This window comes from Planococcus citri, chromosome 2 (assembly GCF_950023065.1).
Source record: "Planococcus citri chromosome 2, ihPlaCitr1.1, whole genome shotgun sequence".
In the NCBI taxonomy this organism is placed as follows: domain Eukaryota; kingdom Metazoa; phylum Arthropoda; class Insecta; order Hemiptera; family Pseudococcidae; genus Planococcus; species Planococcus citri.
In genome coordinates this window covers 33,047,315-33,069,049 of record NC_088678.1, presented here as the reverse complement: position 1 = coordinate 33,069,049, position 21,735 = coordinate 33,047,315, and the positions used below count along the sequence as shown (strand labels likewise).

General features: G+C 33.4%; 1 protein-coding gene across 1 annotated transcript in view; it reads right to left on the bottom strand.

The window, feature by feature from the left end:
• The window catches only part of LOC135835476 (uncharacterized), a 159,976-nt gene that overhangs the window by 49,506 nt on the left and 88,735 nt on the right, over window positions 1–21,735 (bottom strand). The window lies entirely within an intron of this gene.

Genomic DNA, 21,735 nt, shown 5'->3' with positions numbered 1-21,735 from the left:
TAAAAAAAGTTCACCTGATGACAAATGGAAAATTTATTTGATTTTTTTTCAAAAATGAAGGTCCTCAATTACAATCTCTATGTGATTAAAATTCCCAAATTATTTGAACATATTTTAAAGAATCAACTTTTGAATCAAAAATACACAAATTTTGTTATTACTTACTTACTTACCACGTGTGTTGATAATAAAATCATTTTTATAGATTTTTTAATTTTTGTGATAGGCAAAACATTTATATATTTTTCTGTGTGTTCTGACTTGAGAAATTCAGCAATGCAATTATTATTTTTGCCTTATCTATCAGTTTCTCGAAGGTAGGTATAAATTTTTCGATTTCATAGCTTTGAAATTTCCTTGTTTTGCTTTTACTGCAGGTTCCAAATTCAAAGAAATTTTGGTGACACAATAGTTGGTGACCCACAGGCCACAGACTACCTCCTGGGTCACTTTTCTTACAAAACCTCGGGGAAACCTCGTTTGTTGATTGTTGAAAACAAAAAGAATTAAAAGCAACCAAGCAATAAGCAAACCTCTTCTTTGCAATCAACTGATTTCTGAATGTTTCTCTGATCTAACTGAGGTTTTTAATCATTCTGTGAAATTCAACTTTTACCTGAGAACTTTATGCAATATGCAAATATGCATAATGAGAGGACCTAAGCACTCTCTAAATGTACTTACACATTAGGTACAAATCCTATCATCATGAGTTATAACCTTGACATTTTTTACACCTTCGACAAGGTAACTTTTATACTTTGGTACCTAAATATTACTTGATCTAGACCGACTGACGTAAACAGCCTGCAGCATTGAAAGCAATGTGATGTTTGCAGGAACCATCCAAGTTTTAGTGTATTTGTTTAGACAAGCGGTATATAACCGCGAAAACCAACAATGTTACAGCATTGTTTACAATACAGCAAAGCCGTTTTACAACTATTGATAAGTAAATCTCCTGAAGCGTGTTATAGTTTAATGGTCTTAATTTTCGTTGGCAAAAGTTTGCCTGAGATTTCGACTGTGCAAAAGACGGCCATCCTTAATAGCTGAAACTTGGGTTTGTATCGCCGCATGAAAATTGCACAACTTTTAACTATATTAGTGAAATCTTTCGAAAACGTTAACGTCGACCGTCGTCGTTACATTGTTTCCTTTCTCTCTATAATACATATACGCCGGGTATTCATTCCATCGACGATGAAAAAGTACCGAATTTCATTCATTTTAATCGATTCGTCCTGTGCCATCGCCACCATAAGTACGAGTATACAGCCATCGCCGCCGCCATCGTCCAAAAATAACGAACGATGCTCGCCTCGGTCTTGAAAGCTCGTTAGTGTAAAATCCGTCCAACTGTCTACATTATAAATGACTTGTTGCTGTAATTTTTATCAAATTAGTCGATTTCTCTAAATGATAGTTACGAGATGGTTTTGCATTCTAATAAGATATACCCTTACATTATATATGCGGCGATTTCTATTTTTCCTACCCGTATATATATCGCCGCCGAGTGTACTTGTTCGCCAGATATGAAAATTTTCAATATTTTCTCCGCATCGGCCAACAACGTTATTTTAAAACTCGTTTACAATATAACTCGAAATTACGAATCATTAATTACTCGCCTGGGTATAATGGCCTAGTCGTAGCTTTTTTGACAGGTTCATGAGCTCGGTTCAATTTTTATCGACGATCGACGAGCGTTTTTCATCCACTTGGCTGAATTTCCGTTTTCAACGTTTTGACGTTGTTTTAGTGCGTCGCTCGCGTTGGTACTTGGTAAAAATTCGCTCACAGTAATGAATGATTCGTATATTCGAATCGTTGTTTAATGAAATGTAAAGTACCAATTTGCGATTTTCGTGTGTTTTACCATCATTGGCATCGTCGCATCGTTGATACAGTGTATAAAAAACAAATATCTGGATATGTATAATAGGTACGTAGGTGTATTTGTTACGTTGGAAAAATTACCTGCATCATTTCGAATCATTATTTTGAAAAAAATACCTACAGGGTGTTTCATAAAATAAGGCTCGTATAATAGTACCATAAATGAAAAAAAAAACAAGAAGCTAATACTTTTTTGCAATCGGTGATTGGTTGATAGTTTTTTTCGATTCTTGAAATAGGAGAATTACCCCCAGATTTTAGAAGAACTCTCATAACAAACAAATTCATCTCAAATGCATCCACCAACACTTCCCATCCACTCCAAAACTCAATTAACCCACCTAACCCCCAACATTTTGATCATATAGAAGGACCCATTTCTAATTTCATCACAATGTTGAATGATCTTCAAATCAATCCTAAAACACTCATCCAACAACCAATATCATATCACCCTTGGCTCCTCAGGTCTCCTCAAGTCAATACACAACTTATTAACTACCCAAAAAATAGCCACTCTCCACTAGTAATAAAACAAAACTATCTTGAACTCTCATATCAGAATACAAAAAATTCCATCTCTGCTTTACAGATGGATCAAAAATACCAACACTTCATTCAGGGTATGCCTACTCTATTAATGATAAAATTTCAAATTTTAAAATCCATAACTGCTCTTCAATCTACACTGCCGAACTCACAGCTATTTTCCACTACCTCTGTGATATATTCACTTATGAATCAGAAAATAAGTCTTTATTAATTCAGAGCGAAGCGATTCCCTCAGTTCACTAACTGCCATCCAAAATCTATTTTCTGACCACCCCCTAATTCAAAATATCCATAAAACTCTATTTGATTTACAAAATTCAAACTTCTCCATCCAGTTTATGTGTGTACCCAGCCATGTTGGAATCACAGGAAATGAAATTGTAGATAAAAATGCAAAATCCGCCACTACTCTTTCTCCTCTCACATTTATCACAGCTGACGACATTAAATCTATCTTTACCCAAAACACACTCGAGAAATGGCAAAACTTTTGGTCCCTCCAAACATCAAACAAACTCTTTCACCACAAAAAAACTACTCAGCCTTGGAAAAACCTATCTCAACTAAATAGACTTGAAGAAATCATTATAACCAGATTGAGAATTGGCCACACAAAACTCATCCACAATCACCTCTATGAAAAGGCCCCAAAACCCACATGTCAGTTCTGCACGTCAGAACTTATATCTGTCCAACACTTACTATTTCGCTGTCCCTCCTTACATCAGCACAGACTATCCCTACAAATAGATGAAAGATCCCTATTCATACCAGACGACCCTTCCGAAATTAAAGAATTCTTGGACCTAATTAAAAAACTTGACCTTTACAACTCGATTTAAATCTCACACAACGGGTGTAATAATCAAGTAATTAAAAACACCCCCCCCAAAAAAAAATTCAATTGGAATGAGGCTCTTGAATTTCATTTTCCTCTTCAAATTTTAAAATGAAATCTCATCTAATTTTCAAAATTTTTGTGCTCTTGCCCTGTACACAAATTTTTATTCATCCAAAAAAAAAAAACAATTTTCCTGATTCAGGAACATTAAAGTGAGTTGTTATTGTCAAAAATCCCCCCCCCCCCCAAAAACAGTTTTTCACCAATTTTTTTTCAATTTTCAAATTTTGAACGATTTTTAAAAAAATTGAGTAGGTATACCTACAGTTGCAATATTTGACTCTTTTATTTCCAAAATTTTTGTCATGTTTTTCATTTTAATCTAGTGAGCTTTAACGCTCTTTTGCTAAAATGGCAAAAAAAAGAGCCACTTGAATAGCCACTATGCGATTCGGTCGCCAAGGTGATATTTTAAAATAACTCAAAATAAAATGACACTCACTTATATAGTTCTTCATTTTAACAGACTCCAATTTCTGGTTTTGATTTTAATGAAGTTGAGTGAAAATGAGACATATGGAAGTCTCGATATTGGATATTTTTCAAGATGAGTTCGGTTAAATTGAATAACAGCCCAAGAGTTCGATTTTTTATTTTCATCGTAGTTCAAAAGACTGTGTAATTAGGTGAACGAATTAATTTAGTTGTACTCATGTCCCGTGACACACTCTCATCTAAACTTTAGGAAGAAATTTTCACTGTGAATTTTTAAAAATTCTCTTAATTTTTTCTTTGAAAGCACGGACATGAAGCAATATTTTATAGATTAGATTTTCTAATGAAAATCTGAGCATCACAGGTACCTCAATGTCCATTCAATTCCCAATCAAAGCCACTAAATGGCCTAAATCAAAAATATCTTGACTGATACCCGCGCTTTTGAAGATTTTTCAAGAAAATAAAACTAACCCCATAAAAATTCGTTTGATATTTCAGGCACGATTCCTTTCCAAAGTTCACTGTTTTTATTGAAAAAATCTTTGCTGATGACATGATTGAGGTGATGAATACAGGGTGTCCAAGAATAAGGAGTTTTGATAAGCCAAAATGGAAGAAATATTCCCCTCAGTAAAAATTCAAAAATTGAATTGCAATCGAAAGAATGTGGATTTGAGTGATTGTTTCAATACAAAATAAAAACCTCTCTCGTATTTCATTGAAACAATCACTCAAACGCTCATTTTTTCAATGGTTACTCAACTTTTTAATTTTCAGGAGAGGAATTTTCTCTCCTTTCTGATAGAATTAAAATCCCTCATTTTTGGAAACCCTGTAACAGTTGATAATCAAATAGTTAATCGAATAACCGATTAAAAGCGAACATAAGCTCACCATCCTTAGACTGCAAACCTGAACTTTCTACCAAATGCAGTTATCAAAAAATGCATGGCTCAATACCTAAGCCATGAAAAAGTAGCAAACTTGAACCTACCAATATAATAAATTGCAAAAATTTTCTTGCAATCCAACTTCAAGCACATGCAGTTGCTTGAGCTCGTACTCGTAATTATAGTTGATTTTTTTTGGCTATTTTAACAAAATTAGAACTCGCATATTATACCATCTGCAATTCAGCATACACTGTAAAAATCACCCATAGCAATTATTTAATTTTTATTCCTCTTTTCAGGCGTTTTCTTCGCATCATCTGTCAATTAAATTCCACCAGTCCACCACGCACAACTCGAGCCACCCTCATAAACGCGTGCATCAGCAACATCCGTATGAAAAATGAATAAAATCCTCGACCCCGAACTTTTTTCCAATTTTACCAACTCGGCTACATTTTGATTACTTACAAAGTCCAATAACTCGTAGTCTCGTTGATTAGAAAAAATACCATGGGGTTGATAACCCAAACACCAACACACACCCATGCTCCATTAATCCACAACACGAAAGTCGCCGATGCCGATGCCGTTGCGTCCATTTACCATGCTATATTATAGTTGCCTGTTACATGCGGCTTAAACGGGTCACGTGTCACTGGGCGATTTATTTTTCATTATCAATACCAGCTGGAAAATGTTTATTGGTATATTTACGCGTGTGATTTTGATATTGCGGTTGTCACCCGGACCACTACACGTTTATCTTAATAGAATCCCTTATCCCGAAGTCGTGAGTATTTCCGTTTTGTGGGTATTTTATTAACAGCTTTATCTTATATAAATGTGTGCGTATTCGTAAACGCATTCGAATAACAGAACTTCATTTTTCGTATATTTGGATGTGCTGTGTTTACGAACCGGCAGAAGTAGGTAAGGACTTGCGTAAGACTTTTCCAGTTCCAAGCGAGATGGAGTTATGATGGTTTGTCTTAGTTGGTGGAAATCGAGTGTGTACGAGTAAGTTCGTATCTTATTGGATATTTTGGAATAGGTTTGCAATATTTGATTGACTAGAACTCATAAATGTGGACCACGGCACAATAAAGTCGATGGATTTCAACCAAATTCAGTGGTTGACCTTCACTTTGAGTTGGATTTCACTCAGAATACATGCCAGCTTCAAAGATGCTTCTAGAGGAGAGATACGGGCCCTCAAAGAGGGGGCATGGGCGTAAACATAGCATTTGAGATTCTACGTCTACTTGAGAAGACCATTTAAAGGTTCTACTGAGCTGTTGAAAATTTTCAAATCATTTCAAGGTAAATTTGTGTTTTAATAATATTTTTTTCTCAATTAGATATTTACGCGTTAACTGGGCCAAAACATCAAAAATTATCATTTCTGAAATTGAGAGAACATCTCAAAATAAAATGGTGCTAATTTTTTGTACGCTATTGCCAATTTTTTTTAAAATCGAGAACAATTACCTACTAGAAAAGTATCGTTTTTAAATTGGCAATAATGATCAAAAAATGACCAACAGTGTATTCACTCGAGTTTCAAAATTATATCCTTCTACACATCTTTTATCAAGTATAATTAATGTTTGATATGTATTTCAGAAAAAAATTTGATTTTTAAACATGAGTTTACCCTGAAGTGGAATTTAGCTCAGTCGTTGAACGCTTATAGTAGTGGTCTTGGGTTCAAGCAAAAAGCAAAAAAAGTCCTCTTGCAATCAGCAATAATTCTGAAAAAATCAATCTTTTTAACGAAAAACCTGGATAATTGTTTGAGGTGCGATTTGAGATGAAGTTTTTTTGGGGATGATTTAAAATTCGTGTTCCAATTTTGTGAAGAATTTTTCTGTGGCGAGTTCAAATGAATTTTTCACAATTTCAAATCAATTTTTCTATGATGAGTGATGCAGGGTGTCCGCAAGCCTGGAAAACCTGGAAAACCTGGAAAAGTCAGGGAATTTGGTCGGTCTGGAAAAGTCGAGGAAAAGTCAGGGAATTTCGTAATTTTCACGCAAAATCCCTGGAATTTTGAAAAAACGATCAATTGCAAATTTTAGATAAGGACCTGTTATGAAAGGAAAACATTATTTTTTACTTCTCAAACCACAAATTTTCAAAAGCTTTTGGCCTCGCTTCGCTCGGGCTTGTTTTCTTTTCTTTTTAAACGGCCAGATGAACATTTCTAGATAATAAAAATCAAAGTTTTAAAGCTAAAAAATGAACTCACGAAAAAAACATCGTTTTTATGCATCTCGAAATACAAATTTACAAGAGCTTTCGCCCTCACTTGCACGGAAAAAAAATTAATAAAAATTACTATTTCAGTATAGTAACCGGATCCCATTCAAAAATAATAGTGATTTTTACTCAGCCAAAAAATACATTTTACCTATAGAATTAGGTAAAATTTATTGCTCTCATAGTAAAATTTACTAATCTCATAGTAAAAATCACAATATTTTTGAATGGGATCCGGTTACTGTTTAAAATAGTAAAAATTATCCATCCTTTTTGTTCCGTGTGGGCCTGTTCTGTTTTCTTTTTCAAAATCAACTTCCTTTAAAAAAGTATTATTCAAATTCTAAAATTTTAAAAGCCAAAAAAAACCTACTCGTTCTCACATAAAAAAACCTCGTTTTTATGCCTTTCGAAATGCAAATTTTCAGAAGCTTTCGCCCTCGCTTCGCTCGACCTTGTTCTCTTTTTTTTCAAAAATAGTTAACTTCCTTCAAAAAAACATCATTCCAATATTAAAATTTGAAAAATCAAAAAATAAACTCTTCTCATTTAAAAAAACCTCGTTTTTAGGCATCTAGAAATGAAAATTTTCAAAAGTTCTCGCTTCGCTCGGGCCGATTTGTTTCTCAATTTTAAGATGAACAAATTTCACATTTTGATGCCTCCAAAAAACCATGAAAGAAAAGAAAATTGGCCAAAAACTTGATGCATGTTTTATTCATTTATTTATTTATTTTTAATTAAAAAAGTTAATAATCAAAGTTGAGCTGTTTTTTATATCCGAATAAGTATCCAGTTCGAAGATAAGCTTATAAAAAAAATACACCCCCCCAAACATTTTTTTTTCTTTAACCAAAGTATGGGGTAAGCATAGAAAGCTGAAAAAAATGGTCTGGAAAAATGGAAAAATTGGTCTGGAAAACCTGGAAAAGTCAGGGAAAATTATTTCCAGAAATGAGTGGACACCCTGTGATTGTTTTTGTTTGGTTTTGATACCAAATGAATTTTTTGGCGTTGAATTCTTATGATTTTCTTAGGGGGGAGGGACAATCACAAATCAATTTTGTGGTGGTTATTCAAAATGAATTTTTCATAGTGATTTCAAATGATTTTTTTTTCCGAATTGATTTTTTTCATGTTGATGAAGAATAAGTTTTTCGTGAAATAATTTTTAAAATCATTTGTCAGCGAAGAGACTAATCAATTTGAAATGATTAAAAACAAAGCGGGCATACTTTTTTCTTGAGAAATTTTCAAAGAATAAAAACTAGAGAGCTAAGCCTCTACTCCTACTTGAAAAATAGAGAGTTTGGTGGTTTTCGTTCAAGTTTTAATAGTCTATTAGAGAGAGAAGGCCCCAAATATCTGGAAAAATCAATTTCCGATTGGGAAATGAGCTTCAATTGATAAATTGATAACTTACGTATGTTTTTTTTTTATGACTGAAGTGAATTGCACAGGAACATGGAACATGTTGGCCTACACCAAACATAACGTTAAGGGAAAATGTCTGTTCTGCTCTACGATTTATACGTGGCTTCCCTCAATAATCATTCATAAGCAATTGACTTACTCATTACCAATTTTTCGTATCCTCATTACAAAAATTTGAACTCACCTGAAACAAACAATTAAAGTAAAATGTCAATATAGTGGAATAAGAATGATCTCACAATCAGAAAGCACATATTTAAATCACATCGTAAATCTAGTAATCTACAAGTATGGAGCTTTCTAAAAACTGGAAATATGTATTATGCTACAGTTCGTAAGAGGAATAAACGCCTCTGTCAAGTAAACCTCTTAGCTCGTTTTTACGAAGGCATTCCACAAAGCGAAATTGAAAAATTGGTGAATTTTTACGAACTCAAATCTGTGCTCAAAATGCAAAATAATCAAAATTTCGCCAAGTTGGCATAGAAAGCTAAAATTTGGCACTCATCCTATTTTTGTCCTTCAAGTCGATCGGAAACATTTTCAACCCATTTTGGAGCAATTCTGGAGCCTCTTGCAAATTTTTAAAATTGAAATTTCCATTGTCCACAAAATTTTATTCCATGAAGCTGGAAAGGTAAAATTTACAATAAACGTAATTTCAAAATGCCGAGCCAATTTTCAGTAATTTTAAGCTGTTCTGGAGCCGCCAGCCATATTTTGGAAGTTCCAGGTTTTCAAAATGTGTCATAAAAACTGTCGAAATTTACTTCATCGCGTATAAATGCGACTGATGCTCGTTAGTCGCCCACTTAATTGATTACAAGGCATTTTTCCAAAATTAGTTCCAAACTGGTAGAAACTGATTTTGGAAAAATGACGTTTTGATAATGTTTAAATCGAGTTATAAAGTAAATTTCAGATTTCCAACTTCATTTGGCAAAATTTTGTGAAAATAAAATTTCAACTTTTCAAAATCTGCTAGAGGCTCTAGAATTGCTCAAAACGGTTCAAAATCGTTTTAAATCAATCTGGGTGTCTAAAATAGGATATTTGACACATTTTAGTATTCTAAATCAGTTGGATATAATTTTGATGTTTTCATACCAAGAATTGGCGAAATAATCAGGTACATACTCGTATGTACTAAATGTCTATTTACATATTATACAACCAAAAATTACTGCACAATACATCAAGGCGACCAATCCGAATAAACAACTCTAGAAAAAAGTCGAAAACAAAACGAGGTACCTATTTTTTTATAATAATTTTGTCGCGTATATATCGCAAGTTTCGGTTGATGGTACTTTAATTTATAAATAATTCAAGTCACGGCCAAATACAAATTCTCTTATCATTCTCTTTTTTTCCTGGCTCACGCTGCTATACGTAGTACACCGCGGTTGAAAGCGAGAAAAATTGAAATTGCGCGGTTTTTAAAATGAACAACCCTTCTACGCCTCCTCTGCCTCTGATAGCTCTCGCTATGCGTACAGTTCATGCTTTCTTAAATCTTATTACACCACCAGCAAGCGCCATTGCCTGCAAGCCAGCACAAACGAACTACTTTTTCGATAAATGAAACCCGTACCTACTCTACACTGTATTCGGTATATTTTATTCGCAAAGAAAAGAAGAAAAGGTATTAGAGAATCCTTCTTTAACTTTTCCTCTTGCTCAAACTATACGTATACGATACGATATCCTCATCTACAATAATTTCGCCTTTACATCAAAGAAAATCCGCCAAGAAATCATCGAAAAACGTGACAAAATCACTCGAACCATGCACATCTTCTCGGTTCGTATAGTTTACTTTGAAAAGAATTCAACACATACCTACCTACCTTATATATATTATACGCGTATCTATCCTATACGTAGGTAGCTCTATACACACCAAACTCTTTACAGCAGAGTGAGAGAGAAAGAGAAAACGAACATTCTTCTCGTAAAGGGATTTCCTTTTGCACGTGTATCGTAACAGCAGTCGTCTTTTCTATATTACAAGTGGAGAAATACTATATAGCAGTGTATACGAAAACGTTAAAGGTAGGTACGTCGGGGTTAACGTATTTATCTCGGGCTCAACTCCAACACCCATTCTTAATAGTATTCATTAATACGCGGCGCGAGGGTAATAATTAACGAGAGAATACACCGAACATTGGTTAGCGAAATACACGTTACTTTTTATTATACCTACCACGCCACTTCGTCGTCGTCGTCGTCATACTACTCGTAATCGTAAACGACCGAAATCGCAAAAAACCTTTATCAATAGTTGAAAAATTATGCGAATAAATTTTTTTCCATTATATGCGGCGAAAAATTGCTCCACGTATCTTTTACGAGGACTCCGAAGGTTCGAGTATTCGCCATTTCTTCGTATACTTACAGCGAAACCGAACCTTTCGGGCAGACGATAAAAACATAGGGAAGTTATCGTACTCGATTATTACCGGTGATAGTTTTTTTTCTCCTTGCTCCGTTCAAGATGACGAGGCAATTTAAAACCAGCGATAATTTCTCGTTAGAGTTTTCCACAGTGCAATGTTTCGTTCATGACGAAGAAAAAAGTAATACTAAGAACAAGAACATGACCCTTTTTTTCCAAATTGGAGTAGATGCAGAGGGCGCGGATAGATCGAATCCAAAAATTGGTGGATAGGGAAGGAGGGAAGGATAAATATGACGGAGTGAAAAAATAAGTCGATATTTGAACTGAAGCATTCTTGAATAAGTAATAATCGAGGTACTGCTTCACTTTTCATGGGAGGGGGGGGGGGCGTTTTGATTTCATTTTGAAAATGTTGAAAAAGGAATTTGCTATAAATAAGGTGGAAAATCTTTACACCAATGGTCTAATTTTTTTGTATTTTCGATCGATAGCTTTCAACTTTTGAATTTAATAAGTTGAGCTTTTAGCATGAAAGTTCAGTTTTGAACTCTGCAAATTTGAATCATTGATTTTGTTTTGACTCTACCATGTCATCTATTTTCTGTAAGTTGGTTCGAGTTGAGAAATATATACTCGTACATACCTACTCGTAAGTCATAGAAAATTAATTCGCGTATTTGCGGCAAACTGGTTATGCAACTCTATTAGCATCTTTGAAATACACAATATGGTTTGCGTTTTATGCATAGAGATTTTAAGGAAAAACAACATTGCCCTGCAAAATTATTTTTAAAATGAAGGCTGTTAACCAAAAGAGACAACTCTCCAACAATTTTGGACAAAGGTACTGGAAGAAAGTCGACATGATGCGATACATACCTACTTGAAAATATCGAACATTACGTTTGTTTTCCAAGGTACCTACTGAACACGAATATGGCTTTACTTTTTTTTTTTAGATTCAAGGCTTTCATCTGACTTCTTCGTGTCTGTACTTTTTTAAATTGAAAAAAAAATAATTGCAATACCTAGTGCACGGTGTTTTATACTTCACTATACTTACTTCAATCAATATGATTCCGTACGATTTCTAATCGGTACTGTTGTGGACAAATTCAAATTACAATGGATTGCGACGCCATCGCAAATGAAGAAATTCTTTCAAAATTCAACCATGGTTGAAATTGTACATTCGGGATATATCTACCTTCGTGACCAATTAAATGGATTACAAAAAAAATTCGAAAGATTTCAAAAAAATTCGGCAGAGATAGGTAATTATTTATTTTGCGTTGAAAGTCATTCAGAAAATTTTTTAGGTGCGGATATGTCCCCATGGGTTCTTAAATAAGAGGTATTTAAGAAAAAAGTCGTGGTTCGACTCGATCTCCTCCGGAAAAAATTGCCGAGTTTCAAAAAGTGTTATCTACCTTGTGATTCTGCCACAACCTAGTCCATTAACGTCAAAATCCAAGACTACTTTTTATGGTTCCACTGAGAGATTTAAAATTTGCAAAAGTTTATACTTATTTTCAGATAAGTTCGTGTTTTGAAAATATGTATTTTCTTCTCCAACTTTAGGTACGCATCAATTTGAGAAGTATTTTGGAATACCGTGATGCCAATTTTCGTTTGCTATTGCCAGTTCCGAAAAATCGAGAAAAATAGCCCAAAACTGATCAATTTTTTTCGGATTTCTAGAATTCGTACCTGGTAACACTTAACAAAAAAATTGGCACAACTGTATTCCAAAATATTACCCCAATTTCAGAAATAATATTTTTCGATATACCAATTTTGGGGGGAAAATGTCAAGTACAAATTTGCCCAAAAGTATGCGATTTTCGAATTTTCTACCGCTCAGTCGAACCCTAAAAATTGTCTTGGATTTTGACGGTAATCGACCTTGGTCGACGCATAATCTTGAATTGGTACTATATATTTTGTAACTTGACCATTTTTCTCAAATCTGGTTGAGTAAGGACTAGAGATAAAAAGCCACGGTTTTTTTTAATGCCCTTTTTTTGGGGATTGTTTATAATTACAACATTATCAAACCCGTTAAAGAGAGGGGGGTAGATTTGGTTTGTGAGGTTGGTGTTTTTTATTAGGGATAGGAATTTTTGTATTTCAGAGGGTTTGTCAGGGATAGTAACCCTCTCTTTGAATATTCTTACCTCCTCTCCAGAGACACTTTCGAAGCTAAAATTTTTTTGGCCTAGTTTCAACTCAAATTGAACTTTTACACCTATAAGTTGATCAAAATCCTTCGAAATTTTACTGTATTATAGGCACGACAGGTACGTTTTCTTAAGTTTGTCTTAAAATATTTTGCAATTGGTTTCTTCAGTTATAGTATGTGGGTACTTTGTACATTCAGATTAATGCATACAATATTGAATCGAGTTTTCTACAATAGCTGGTCCAGCTGAATTAAGCACAAATGAAATTGCCAATATTTTTCTGAATTTTTAAGCGCTGCTCAAGGTAGAAAGTGGCTTTTGCTAGTCCTTGAACGTATATTCATAACTTATTCTTGAACATTATTCTAAATATCTCAAAGTATATGCAATATGTACCTACATACCAACTTACAAGTTACAGAATAAAGATTCAAATTATCAGTGCTACCTTCAAGAAAAAAGTAAAAATTCGTATTTTCCCTCAAAAAGATACAAAAAAAAATCCGTATGGCTAAAAAACCTAACAGTATCAGGTTTTTTTGAGTTTGACCGCGTATATTATGGGATCATTGTATGAAAAAAAGATAAATAACGCAAAAATCCATCTGTTGAATTGCTTGTAAGATTCAGTGGCACTGCCATGCCAGAATTTTCTCAAGAAGTCGCGGCAAATCTAAATTTTTAGGCATGAAAAATCGAAATTAAAGGTACCTACCTAGTTATCTGAAAATTTTTCGTGTTATAAAATCATTTTGTATAAAGGAAGTCAAAATTACTGCTCGAGCGAAGTGAGAGCGAAATTTTTTTGAAAAAATGGGTTTAAGGAACGAACAATGTCAATTTTTGCATGTTTTATAGGGTAAAAATCATGAAATCCGTATTTTTTTGAAAAGAAGATACTAAAACTCCGTACAAATTTCCGTACTTGCAATCCGTACATTGAAAAATTCCGTACGAATACTGATTTTTTCGTACTTCTGGCAGCACTAATTCAAATTGACTTGCTGTTATGTAAACAAAATAAAATTAGGGTCTAGCAATAGAAAGGTTTGTGATGAAAGGAAAACATTTGTTTTTTTACTTCTCGAAACACAAATTTTTTAAAGCTTTTGCCCTTACTTCGCTCGGATCTGTTTTCTTTTTTTTTTTTTGATATTTCTAAAAAAAAAAAAAAAAAAAATAGTCAATATTTCTGAAACTATGAAGCTAAAAAATAAACGCTTTACATCAATAACATAGTTTTTACTTTTTATGCCTTTTGAAATGCAAATTTTTAAAACTTTCTACCTTTTCTCTTTTCTTTTTCAAAATTGATTAATTCTAAAAAACACTTCGTATCAAAAAAATCATTTTTATGCCTCTAGAAATATCTGCAAATTTTGAACAGCTTTCGGGGAAGAATAAAAGGATACTTACTGAAAAAAAAAAAAAAAAACAAAAAATGTTACCAAGTTAAGTTTGCTTTATTTCGAGAATGATTTTTGAAATTATCTGAGAAGCTTATGTGGTGTGTTAGGGTTTAAATCTTTTTATTTCTTATCCAAATGATCCTACCTACCTGTCTATATTATTCTCTTTTTAATACCTATTTCCTTGCCTATTTATTTCCGATACTAATTCCTAAATGAAACTGTCAACTTGTTTGCGTCCTTGATGATTAGAATTTTAGCACTGTATCCATCAGAAATTTCTTCGCAATTTTTAAATGGCAATAAGGTACATTTATGAATTTTCAGTTTATAGCCAATCAACAAACAGTATTTCGATGTAAAGGCAATCAGCAATTATTTTTTATCAAAACAAAATTTGGGACTGATTTGGAATTTAATTTTCAATAATTTTTTTATTCGTGTACAAATTATTTTATTTAGTTGAATCATGAATATTCCAATTTACGAGTTTATTTACTCGTAACTTCATTTTAATAAAATTAGTAGGTCTACTCTCTAAATTTAAAGCAGTCAAATTTCACTGCTTAGCAGTCACGACATTTTGCCTTTTTAAAGCAGTAGTTTTTTTTACTGCAAAACAGTGAAAAATTACTGAATTGGTCAGTCAAAATGATTTTTTACTGACCAATTCAGTAATTTTTCACTGTTTTGCAGTAAAAAAAACTACTGCTTTAAAAAGGCAAAATGTCGTGACTGCTAAGCAGTGAAATTGACTGTTTCAAATTTAGAGAGTAGGTAGGTACATTCTACTTTATAAATGATTTAAAAAAGTCGAGTCGACATGAAAAATCAGCTTCGTGCTTCAAGTTGATATTTAAAAGCTAACTTAGCAACTGATGCGACCATCAATCAACCAATATGGTGAAAGCAAAATGCAAAATCTCTCTTGCAATCAACGAATAGCTGATGGTCTGTTTATTCATAATTTTGAAATATGTATGTGAGCAGGAGCACCAATTGGCTAAAAAAAAAATTTTTTCTCCCAATTGTCGTAGGCCGGGACACGTGAAAAATCGAGTGGAGCCATTTGGTGCGTTTTCGTATGCGCCGCGCCCTTACATATAAATAATAAAATCGTGGGAAAATGTCGTTTCCACGCATCTTTATCATTATTATTATTATTTATTAGTGTAAAAAAATGTATTTTTTGATAATGACGCAATTCTTACTCATCTATCTCGATTAGATAAAAGGTTATAGGTAAATAAGCATTTTCCAGAAAAATCATTCCTTAAAAAATTCAGTTTTTTTTCTCTGAAAATTGGCCAAGATTCATAAAAACTGTTGTATGTATGTGAACATTTATTCATGTCATGTTGTTTCATATTTTTTCGCAACGATTTTCTTAAAAATTTTTTTGTTATAAAGTATGACTTCCATAACCATTTCCCCCCTTCAATTTCAGATATGAAAAAATCAAATATAGGTAAATATCACAAACCTAAAGAAAAATCTGCATCCTTTCTTTCTTTCTTTCTTTCTATGCTGATAAGACATTAAAGTTGCAAGAACGTCTCAGCATGTGCACTTCGAGTGCGACATTTTTCCAAGATTTTATTCCCAAGTTTGAACATTAGACACGAGAAAAAAGTGGGAAAAAATCTAAAACTTCATCTCTCACACGTAATCACGTTATAATGCGGTGCTCGGGCGTCGAACACAATCAAATTAAAACTCGCTTATATGAAATCAACGAAAATTCGAGTTTAATACAACTTTTAGTTCGGCGAACGCATCAGGTTAGGGGTTAGTTTATTTTTACCTCGATTTCGGAGACTTGCTACCTTCGGTGATGGGTTTTTCGTAATGTCAGATACATACCTATTACCTACGTGTAGGTAGATGATGGGACTAGATACGTTCAAGTTTTCCTAACCTAACCATGTCGTATAAAACTCGATGTAAGTATTTTCTGCTTTCGTGTTCCATGTTCGCGTTTTTATAAGGTGAAATAAAAATAATATTTTGAAATTTCCATTCAACGCTTAAACCTACCTACGTAACGTACGTTCTACATACACCTACAAATAGGCGATACACGAACGAAACTCTTAGTGGCCAAAATCGTACCGGTCATCGGTGCCGAGGCCGCAATCAAAAATAACAAATAGCTGACCCGTTATTGTTGTCAGTGATTGATTTTAGTTTTTCAATTTGAACTGGCCGAAGGAGAGGTGCTGCGGAGGCGAGACGAGTTGACCGTTCGAGTGGTATGTTGCTGATGTTATTTTCGCCATCTAAATTATTTAGCTTTATCATCGAAATTGCACCGAGTCAGTGCCCGAGACGCTTCTCGAAATTACATTCTACCAAAGTTATGCTTTCTCGGCGGTGGCTTTGTTCTCAATACCGTTATAAATGAAGTCATTTAAATTCCCTTTCGATTTCAATACTCTCTAACGGTAATTATAAAGCCTAAGATTTCCAATTATCCTGCAAAAGGAATATCGAACACGAGTCGTGTTTTAACGAACGAATTGTGCTGTAAATTATAAATTTTAAGAACATGTTTAACTTTTGCCAGAGTCGTCGCTCGACTCGTGTATAACTTCCGTCGTCGTAATAATTCCGTAAGGGTGCTCGAGAGAAGAACATCGTCGCGTCGTCGTCGTGAGGATGACGCTGGCAGTGGCGACGGCGACGACGAAGACGACAACAATGTAAAAAGTAAAGCTTTTAGAGGATAATGTGTACCTGTATTATATTATTTTTCGGTGTGTTTTCGTCTCCACCTTGTGTAAGTATAGTTACGAAAATAGTCGTCGACTAATTCGCTGGGAGTAAATTTTTACCCCAAGTGGAACATAAACAAGAAAACTCGGGGCGAATTTTCTTTCCGGGTATTACGCGATACGACAAGAAACGTATATTTTCCATTTTCAACTTTATGCGAACTCGATTTAGTATACGGCCACGTTTGAATATTTTTACCCGATGATGATAGCTAATTCTTGTTCGGGAGCATGCCTCTGTGTAAAATTCCTAGTTTCGAGGTGGGACTATTTTGATCTTTTATTTCTCTCTTAATCCCTGAGAGAGAAAATCCTCGGGAAATTCCATTAAATGAGCAGTATTTTCTCTAATTTATTCAAATTTCGTCTTGATTTTTCGTTACACGATATTTTATATTCTGTTGCGAACGGTTTCATCTCGAGATTTTATCTTTTTATCAGAAAGTTAAAAAAGACACGATTTGGATTAGTCTAAAATATTGAAAATTCCATTAAAATTAAACAGATTTTCCGAATATTTAAAAACATTCCAATAGGAAATTTTGTCTCATTAGTTGATTGATCGAATTCCCACGCAATCCCAGTATAGCCTACCTATTTATTCTATTCTAGTCTATTTTACCCCTGAGGGATCATCGCAACTAACAACAGAATTCTCAACTGTACTTATCGAGAGCGTTCGTCATGTCTTTTCTTTCCCCCCTTATTGCTTCATCGTCTTCCTCATCATGAAAATCGTTTCGATACGATGCTTTCATCCCTCCAGACACCGTGCTCTCTGAATCAATAATAATGTTATATTTTGCTCGTTTTCCTCCCACTGTTACTCTTCTCTCGATGTATTTCTATTTTTGAAAAACATGGTATTACAAATAAATAATACCTAATTATAAAATAACGGTAACAAATCTCGGTAAACATAATGTCGTGTTCTTATAAATAACAGACGCATTACTGTTTGACGCTCGCTCGAAGCTAATCGACGAGTTTGAAATCGGATTTGCATGCAAAATTAGACGATTGTGTTTATCTTTTGTTGTATAGATACTACGATGGCGTTTAAAAGAATACGCGAGGTTTTCTGCCAATATTGGCATTACCATTATGATAAAAAGAAACTGTGCGGCAATTTCATTATAAACTTTTTACAACTCGATAGTTTTCAAGTCGGTATTTAAAGAATTATAAAATCTTTTAACCTAGTGGAATGCGATACCCGGCGTTTTTGTTTGTTTGTTCTTTAAACGTATTACAAATTTTAACTTTTTCTCTTTATCAGATTGAATTTCACCGAGTGGAAAACCGCGTAGTTGATTTTATGCTAAAACTTTTTCTCAGCCATGATTTCATCGCAAGTGGTAGCTTTGAGAAAGGATTACGGAGTAGAATTTATTAAAATTAAGCGCTATGCTAAATTTGTTGAGTTTATTTTTCAAACGACAGCTAACGTGAGATGTATCTGTTGAAAGGTGAATTTGCCTATACTTGGTGTTTGAAAGTGCCATTTATGAGGTGTAGGCTATATTTTATGCCTATAATCGTAGGGTGGTGGTTATTTTGAAGTTTAGGTTTTTTATGCTCCCACCCTTCTAAGTTGTTGCATTTTTATGAGGAAATTCCCTGTTCCTTTTTTTTAATTTTTACTCTCAAATCCAAACAATATAATGATTCCGAAGCTCTCAAAATTTGAAAAAGTCAGAAAATTCGATAATAATGAGTATAATTATTTTGATTAAAAATTTTCTATTTTTGCAACATAAACTCTTCTAATCAACCACTTTTTAAAGAATAAACCTCCCCTGGTCTTCCAAACAATGTTGGTCATCCTGTACTATAGAGCTCCTCAAAGTCGATAATTTCTAAAAAAAATTAAACCGAAAAGTCAGTAACAAAATTTGAACATTCTTAATATCTGTATCAGAATTCTTCCAAAAGGGTAACAAAATGAAAATTTCCCAGTCTCTCAAACAATGTTGGTTCCTCGGTGCAGAATTCTCAAAAATTAAAATAATCAAGATTTCCCTTGCAATATTATGGTAATCATTTTTTGATTTTCTTCAACTCATGAAACTCTGTACAGAAGGGCCAATGTTTTGTTTCAGACACCGAGGAAGGTATTTTCTTTAAAATAGGCCATTTGAAGTGGTTTTAACACAGAAATCAAAAATTTTTTGAAAACATTTTAAATTGATTTTCATTTCATTTTTTCAGGTTCTGTCTCCGTACACAGCCAGGCATTAAAATTAGACACCTGGAGAATTGGGAAATGGAGGATTGGAGGTACTTGTGTTTTCCTCAAAAGGGAGTTAGGTGCCTAATAGAAATTCTGATGCAGAACTTTAAAATGTTTTGAAGATGGGTTCACTAATGTTTATTTTATGTAGACTTTTTGATTTTTTCTAAAGTTTGGAGGGCTCAGTAGGTACAGGAAGTTTTACATTGCTTGGGTCTTTATGGGATGATTTTTTTTTTTTGTTTTGAAATGGGGTCTATTCGAAGAATTGCGACGCCTAAAATGAGAATTTTAAATATTTTTGATCATGTTTTTCACCTTCTGAAGGTTCACGATCCGATTTGACGTTCAGTTGAAAAAAGGAAGGGAGCGGGCTAAAATTTTCAGCGAGCTTTTTTTCATAAGAATTAACAGTATTTAATTTGATGCAAGTGAAAAAAAACGCTAACATTTTTACAAGGATTACCCAACTGCTTTGTTTCATTCTTTCATTCCTTTGTTATTCAATCGATTAAAATCATTTATTATGAATTATGACTTATGACAGTTCTCAAATTTTTCAATGTTGAGTCGTTTTCGTAAATAAAAATTATCAACCGTTATGATCAGCTTCATCTTCATCAATTTAACAACAGTGAAAGTATTATAAGTTGGAAAATGACATTTCTTCGCTATTGCCACCGTTACTCGTGAAAAATTGCGGAAAACATTCTCCAAAGCCTTCAACTTTTTATGCTGATCATTGATATGTATTCAAAAATTTTAGTGACTGTTTTTTGTGTTCTCATTTTAAGAACCTTCAAACGATTACAAGAAGATGTCCAATTTGTTTTGATTTAAGATAAAAATTGCGTAAATGTGCTTCTTTTGACCAGTTTTACACCGCAAAAGTATGCTGGTCAAAGTATTTCAAGTTCACTCTACATACTTTGATACTTTAGCAGACTGTCTTTCTAACATCTCACAAATGTAAAAAAAATTGAGTTTAAAACATACTTATGAAGCCCAGCTTCAGCAATATTTTTTAATTCAAGACAGTTCATGCAAAAAAACAAGATTGTTGAATAAGGAGGAGAAAAATTGAAAACCTAGTCTGCTGAGTGAAGTTGAAATGCTTCTCTTGGTCTTCTTTTCATCAGGCGACTATTACGGTGCGGTGTATAATTGATGAAAAATTAGTAAATTACCTATGAAAATAATCACCTGAATTTTTTGATTGATCTGCTTAAAAATTTGTATTTGGGTAATTTCTGTACTTTTCCAGAATTTTTGAGCATGAATGCTACAATGAAATGCTATTATTTTTCAACCTGTTCTTCACAAACTATTCAATATAGGCTTCATGTGTACCTGTCGCCAAAAGATAAAACTTTTGGCTTCAGCTTTTGGCTTATAAAAAATTTATGAAACTATAGTTTCAGCTTTAGGCTTTTCAAATTATTTGTAAGGATTTCTGATGGCTAGCTTTTGGCTTCCAAAAATCCTTGGCTTCTGGCTTTCAAGCTTCGAGCAATCGATTTTCGGCTTTTCATTTTTTTTTCAAATAGAAAAATAATTGAGAGGAAACTTATAAAGGGATAGCGTTGTTTTCGAAAATGGATTCTGGATTTTACTGAGTCTATTGGAGATGGAAGACTTCTAAGATTTTGAATGTTTGTGATCGGAATCTGAAAAGTACATTGAAAAAAGATATTCAAAAAAAGTCCAAAAACTACATTTTCGAGAACTCGCATAAAAAAACATACCTATATCTCGTCTACTCTGTATGAGTTGCAAATTGCAGATTCAATTCAATTTGGGCAGTTCCTTTATATTTTTTTAGATTATCATAGAAAAACTAAACATCTTTTCAAATTAGGATTGAAGAATGATAAATTAATTTTCCGTGAATGAGCGATACTAAAATAATATGCTTACTTGAGAGTTGAGAGAGAGAGAGAGAGACTGTTGAATTGAAAGTTGAAAAAAAATTGAAAACGACCAATAAGCAAAAACCAGAACCTTTTTGCAATCAAACGAAGACCATCCACTTCATATACTTACTTACTGTTAATCGTATTTCGCTTGTCTTATACTCTTACACACATATTTTTAACTTTGTGTGGGTATACGACATACGTAGACGTAGTTACCTACGTCTTTTTGTATTATTTTGTTGTGTATTTATTAATATTTTTCAAATGGACAACGTAAAGTTTTTTCTATAATTTTATAATGTATGAACTAAGTACGTGCATTCATTTCTCACTAGTACATATCTTTACAGAGTAAGGTACAGATCAACTTGAAAAAGTGTAATGAAATAATCACTTAAACGATCGACAGATACCACTGAAAAGCTTTTGGTCAAAGG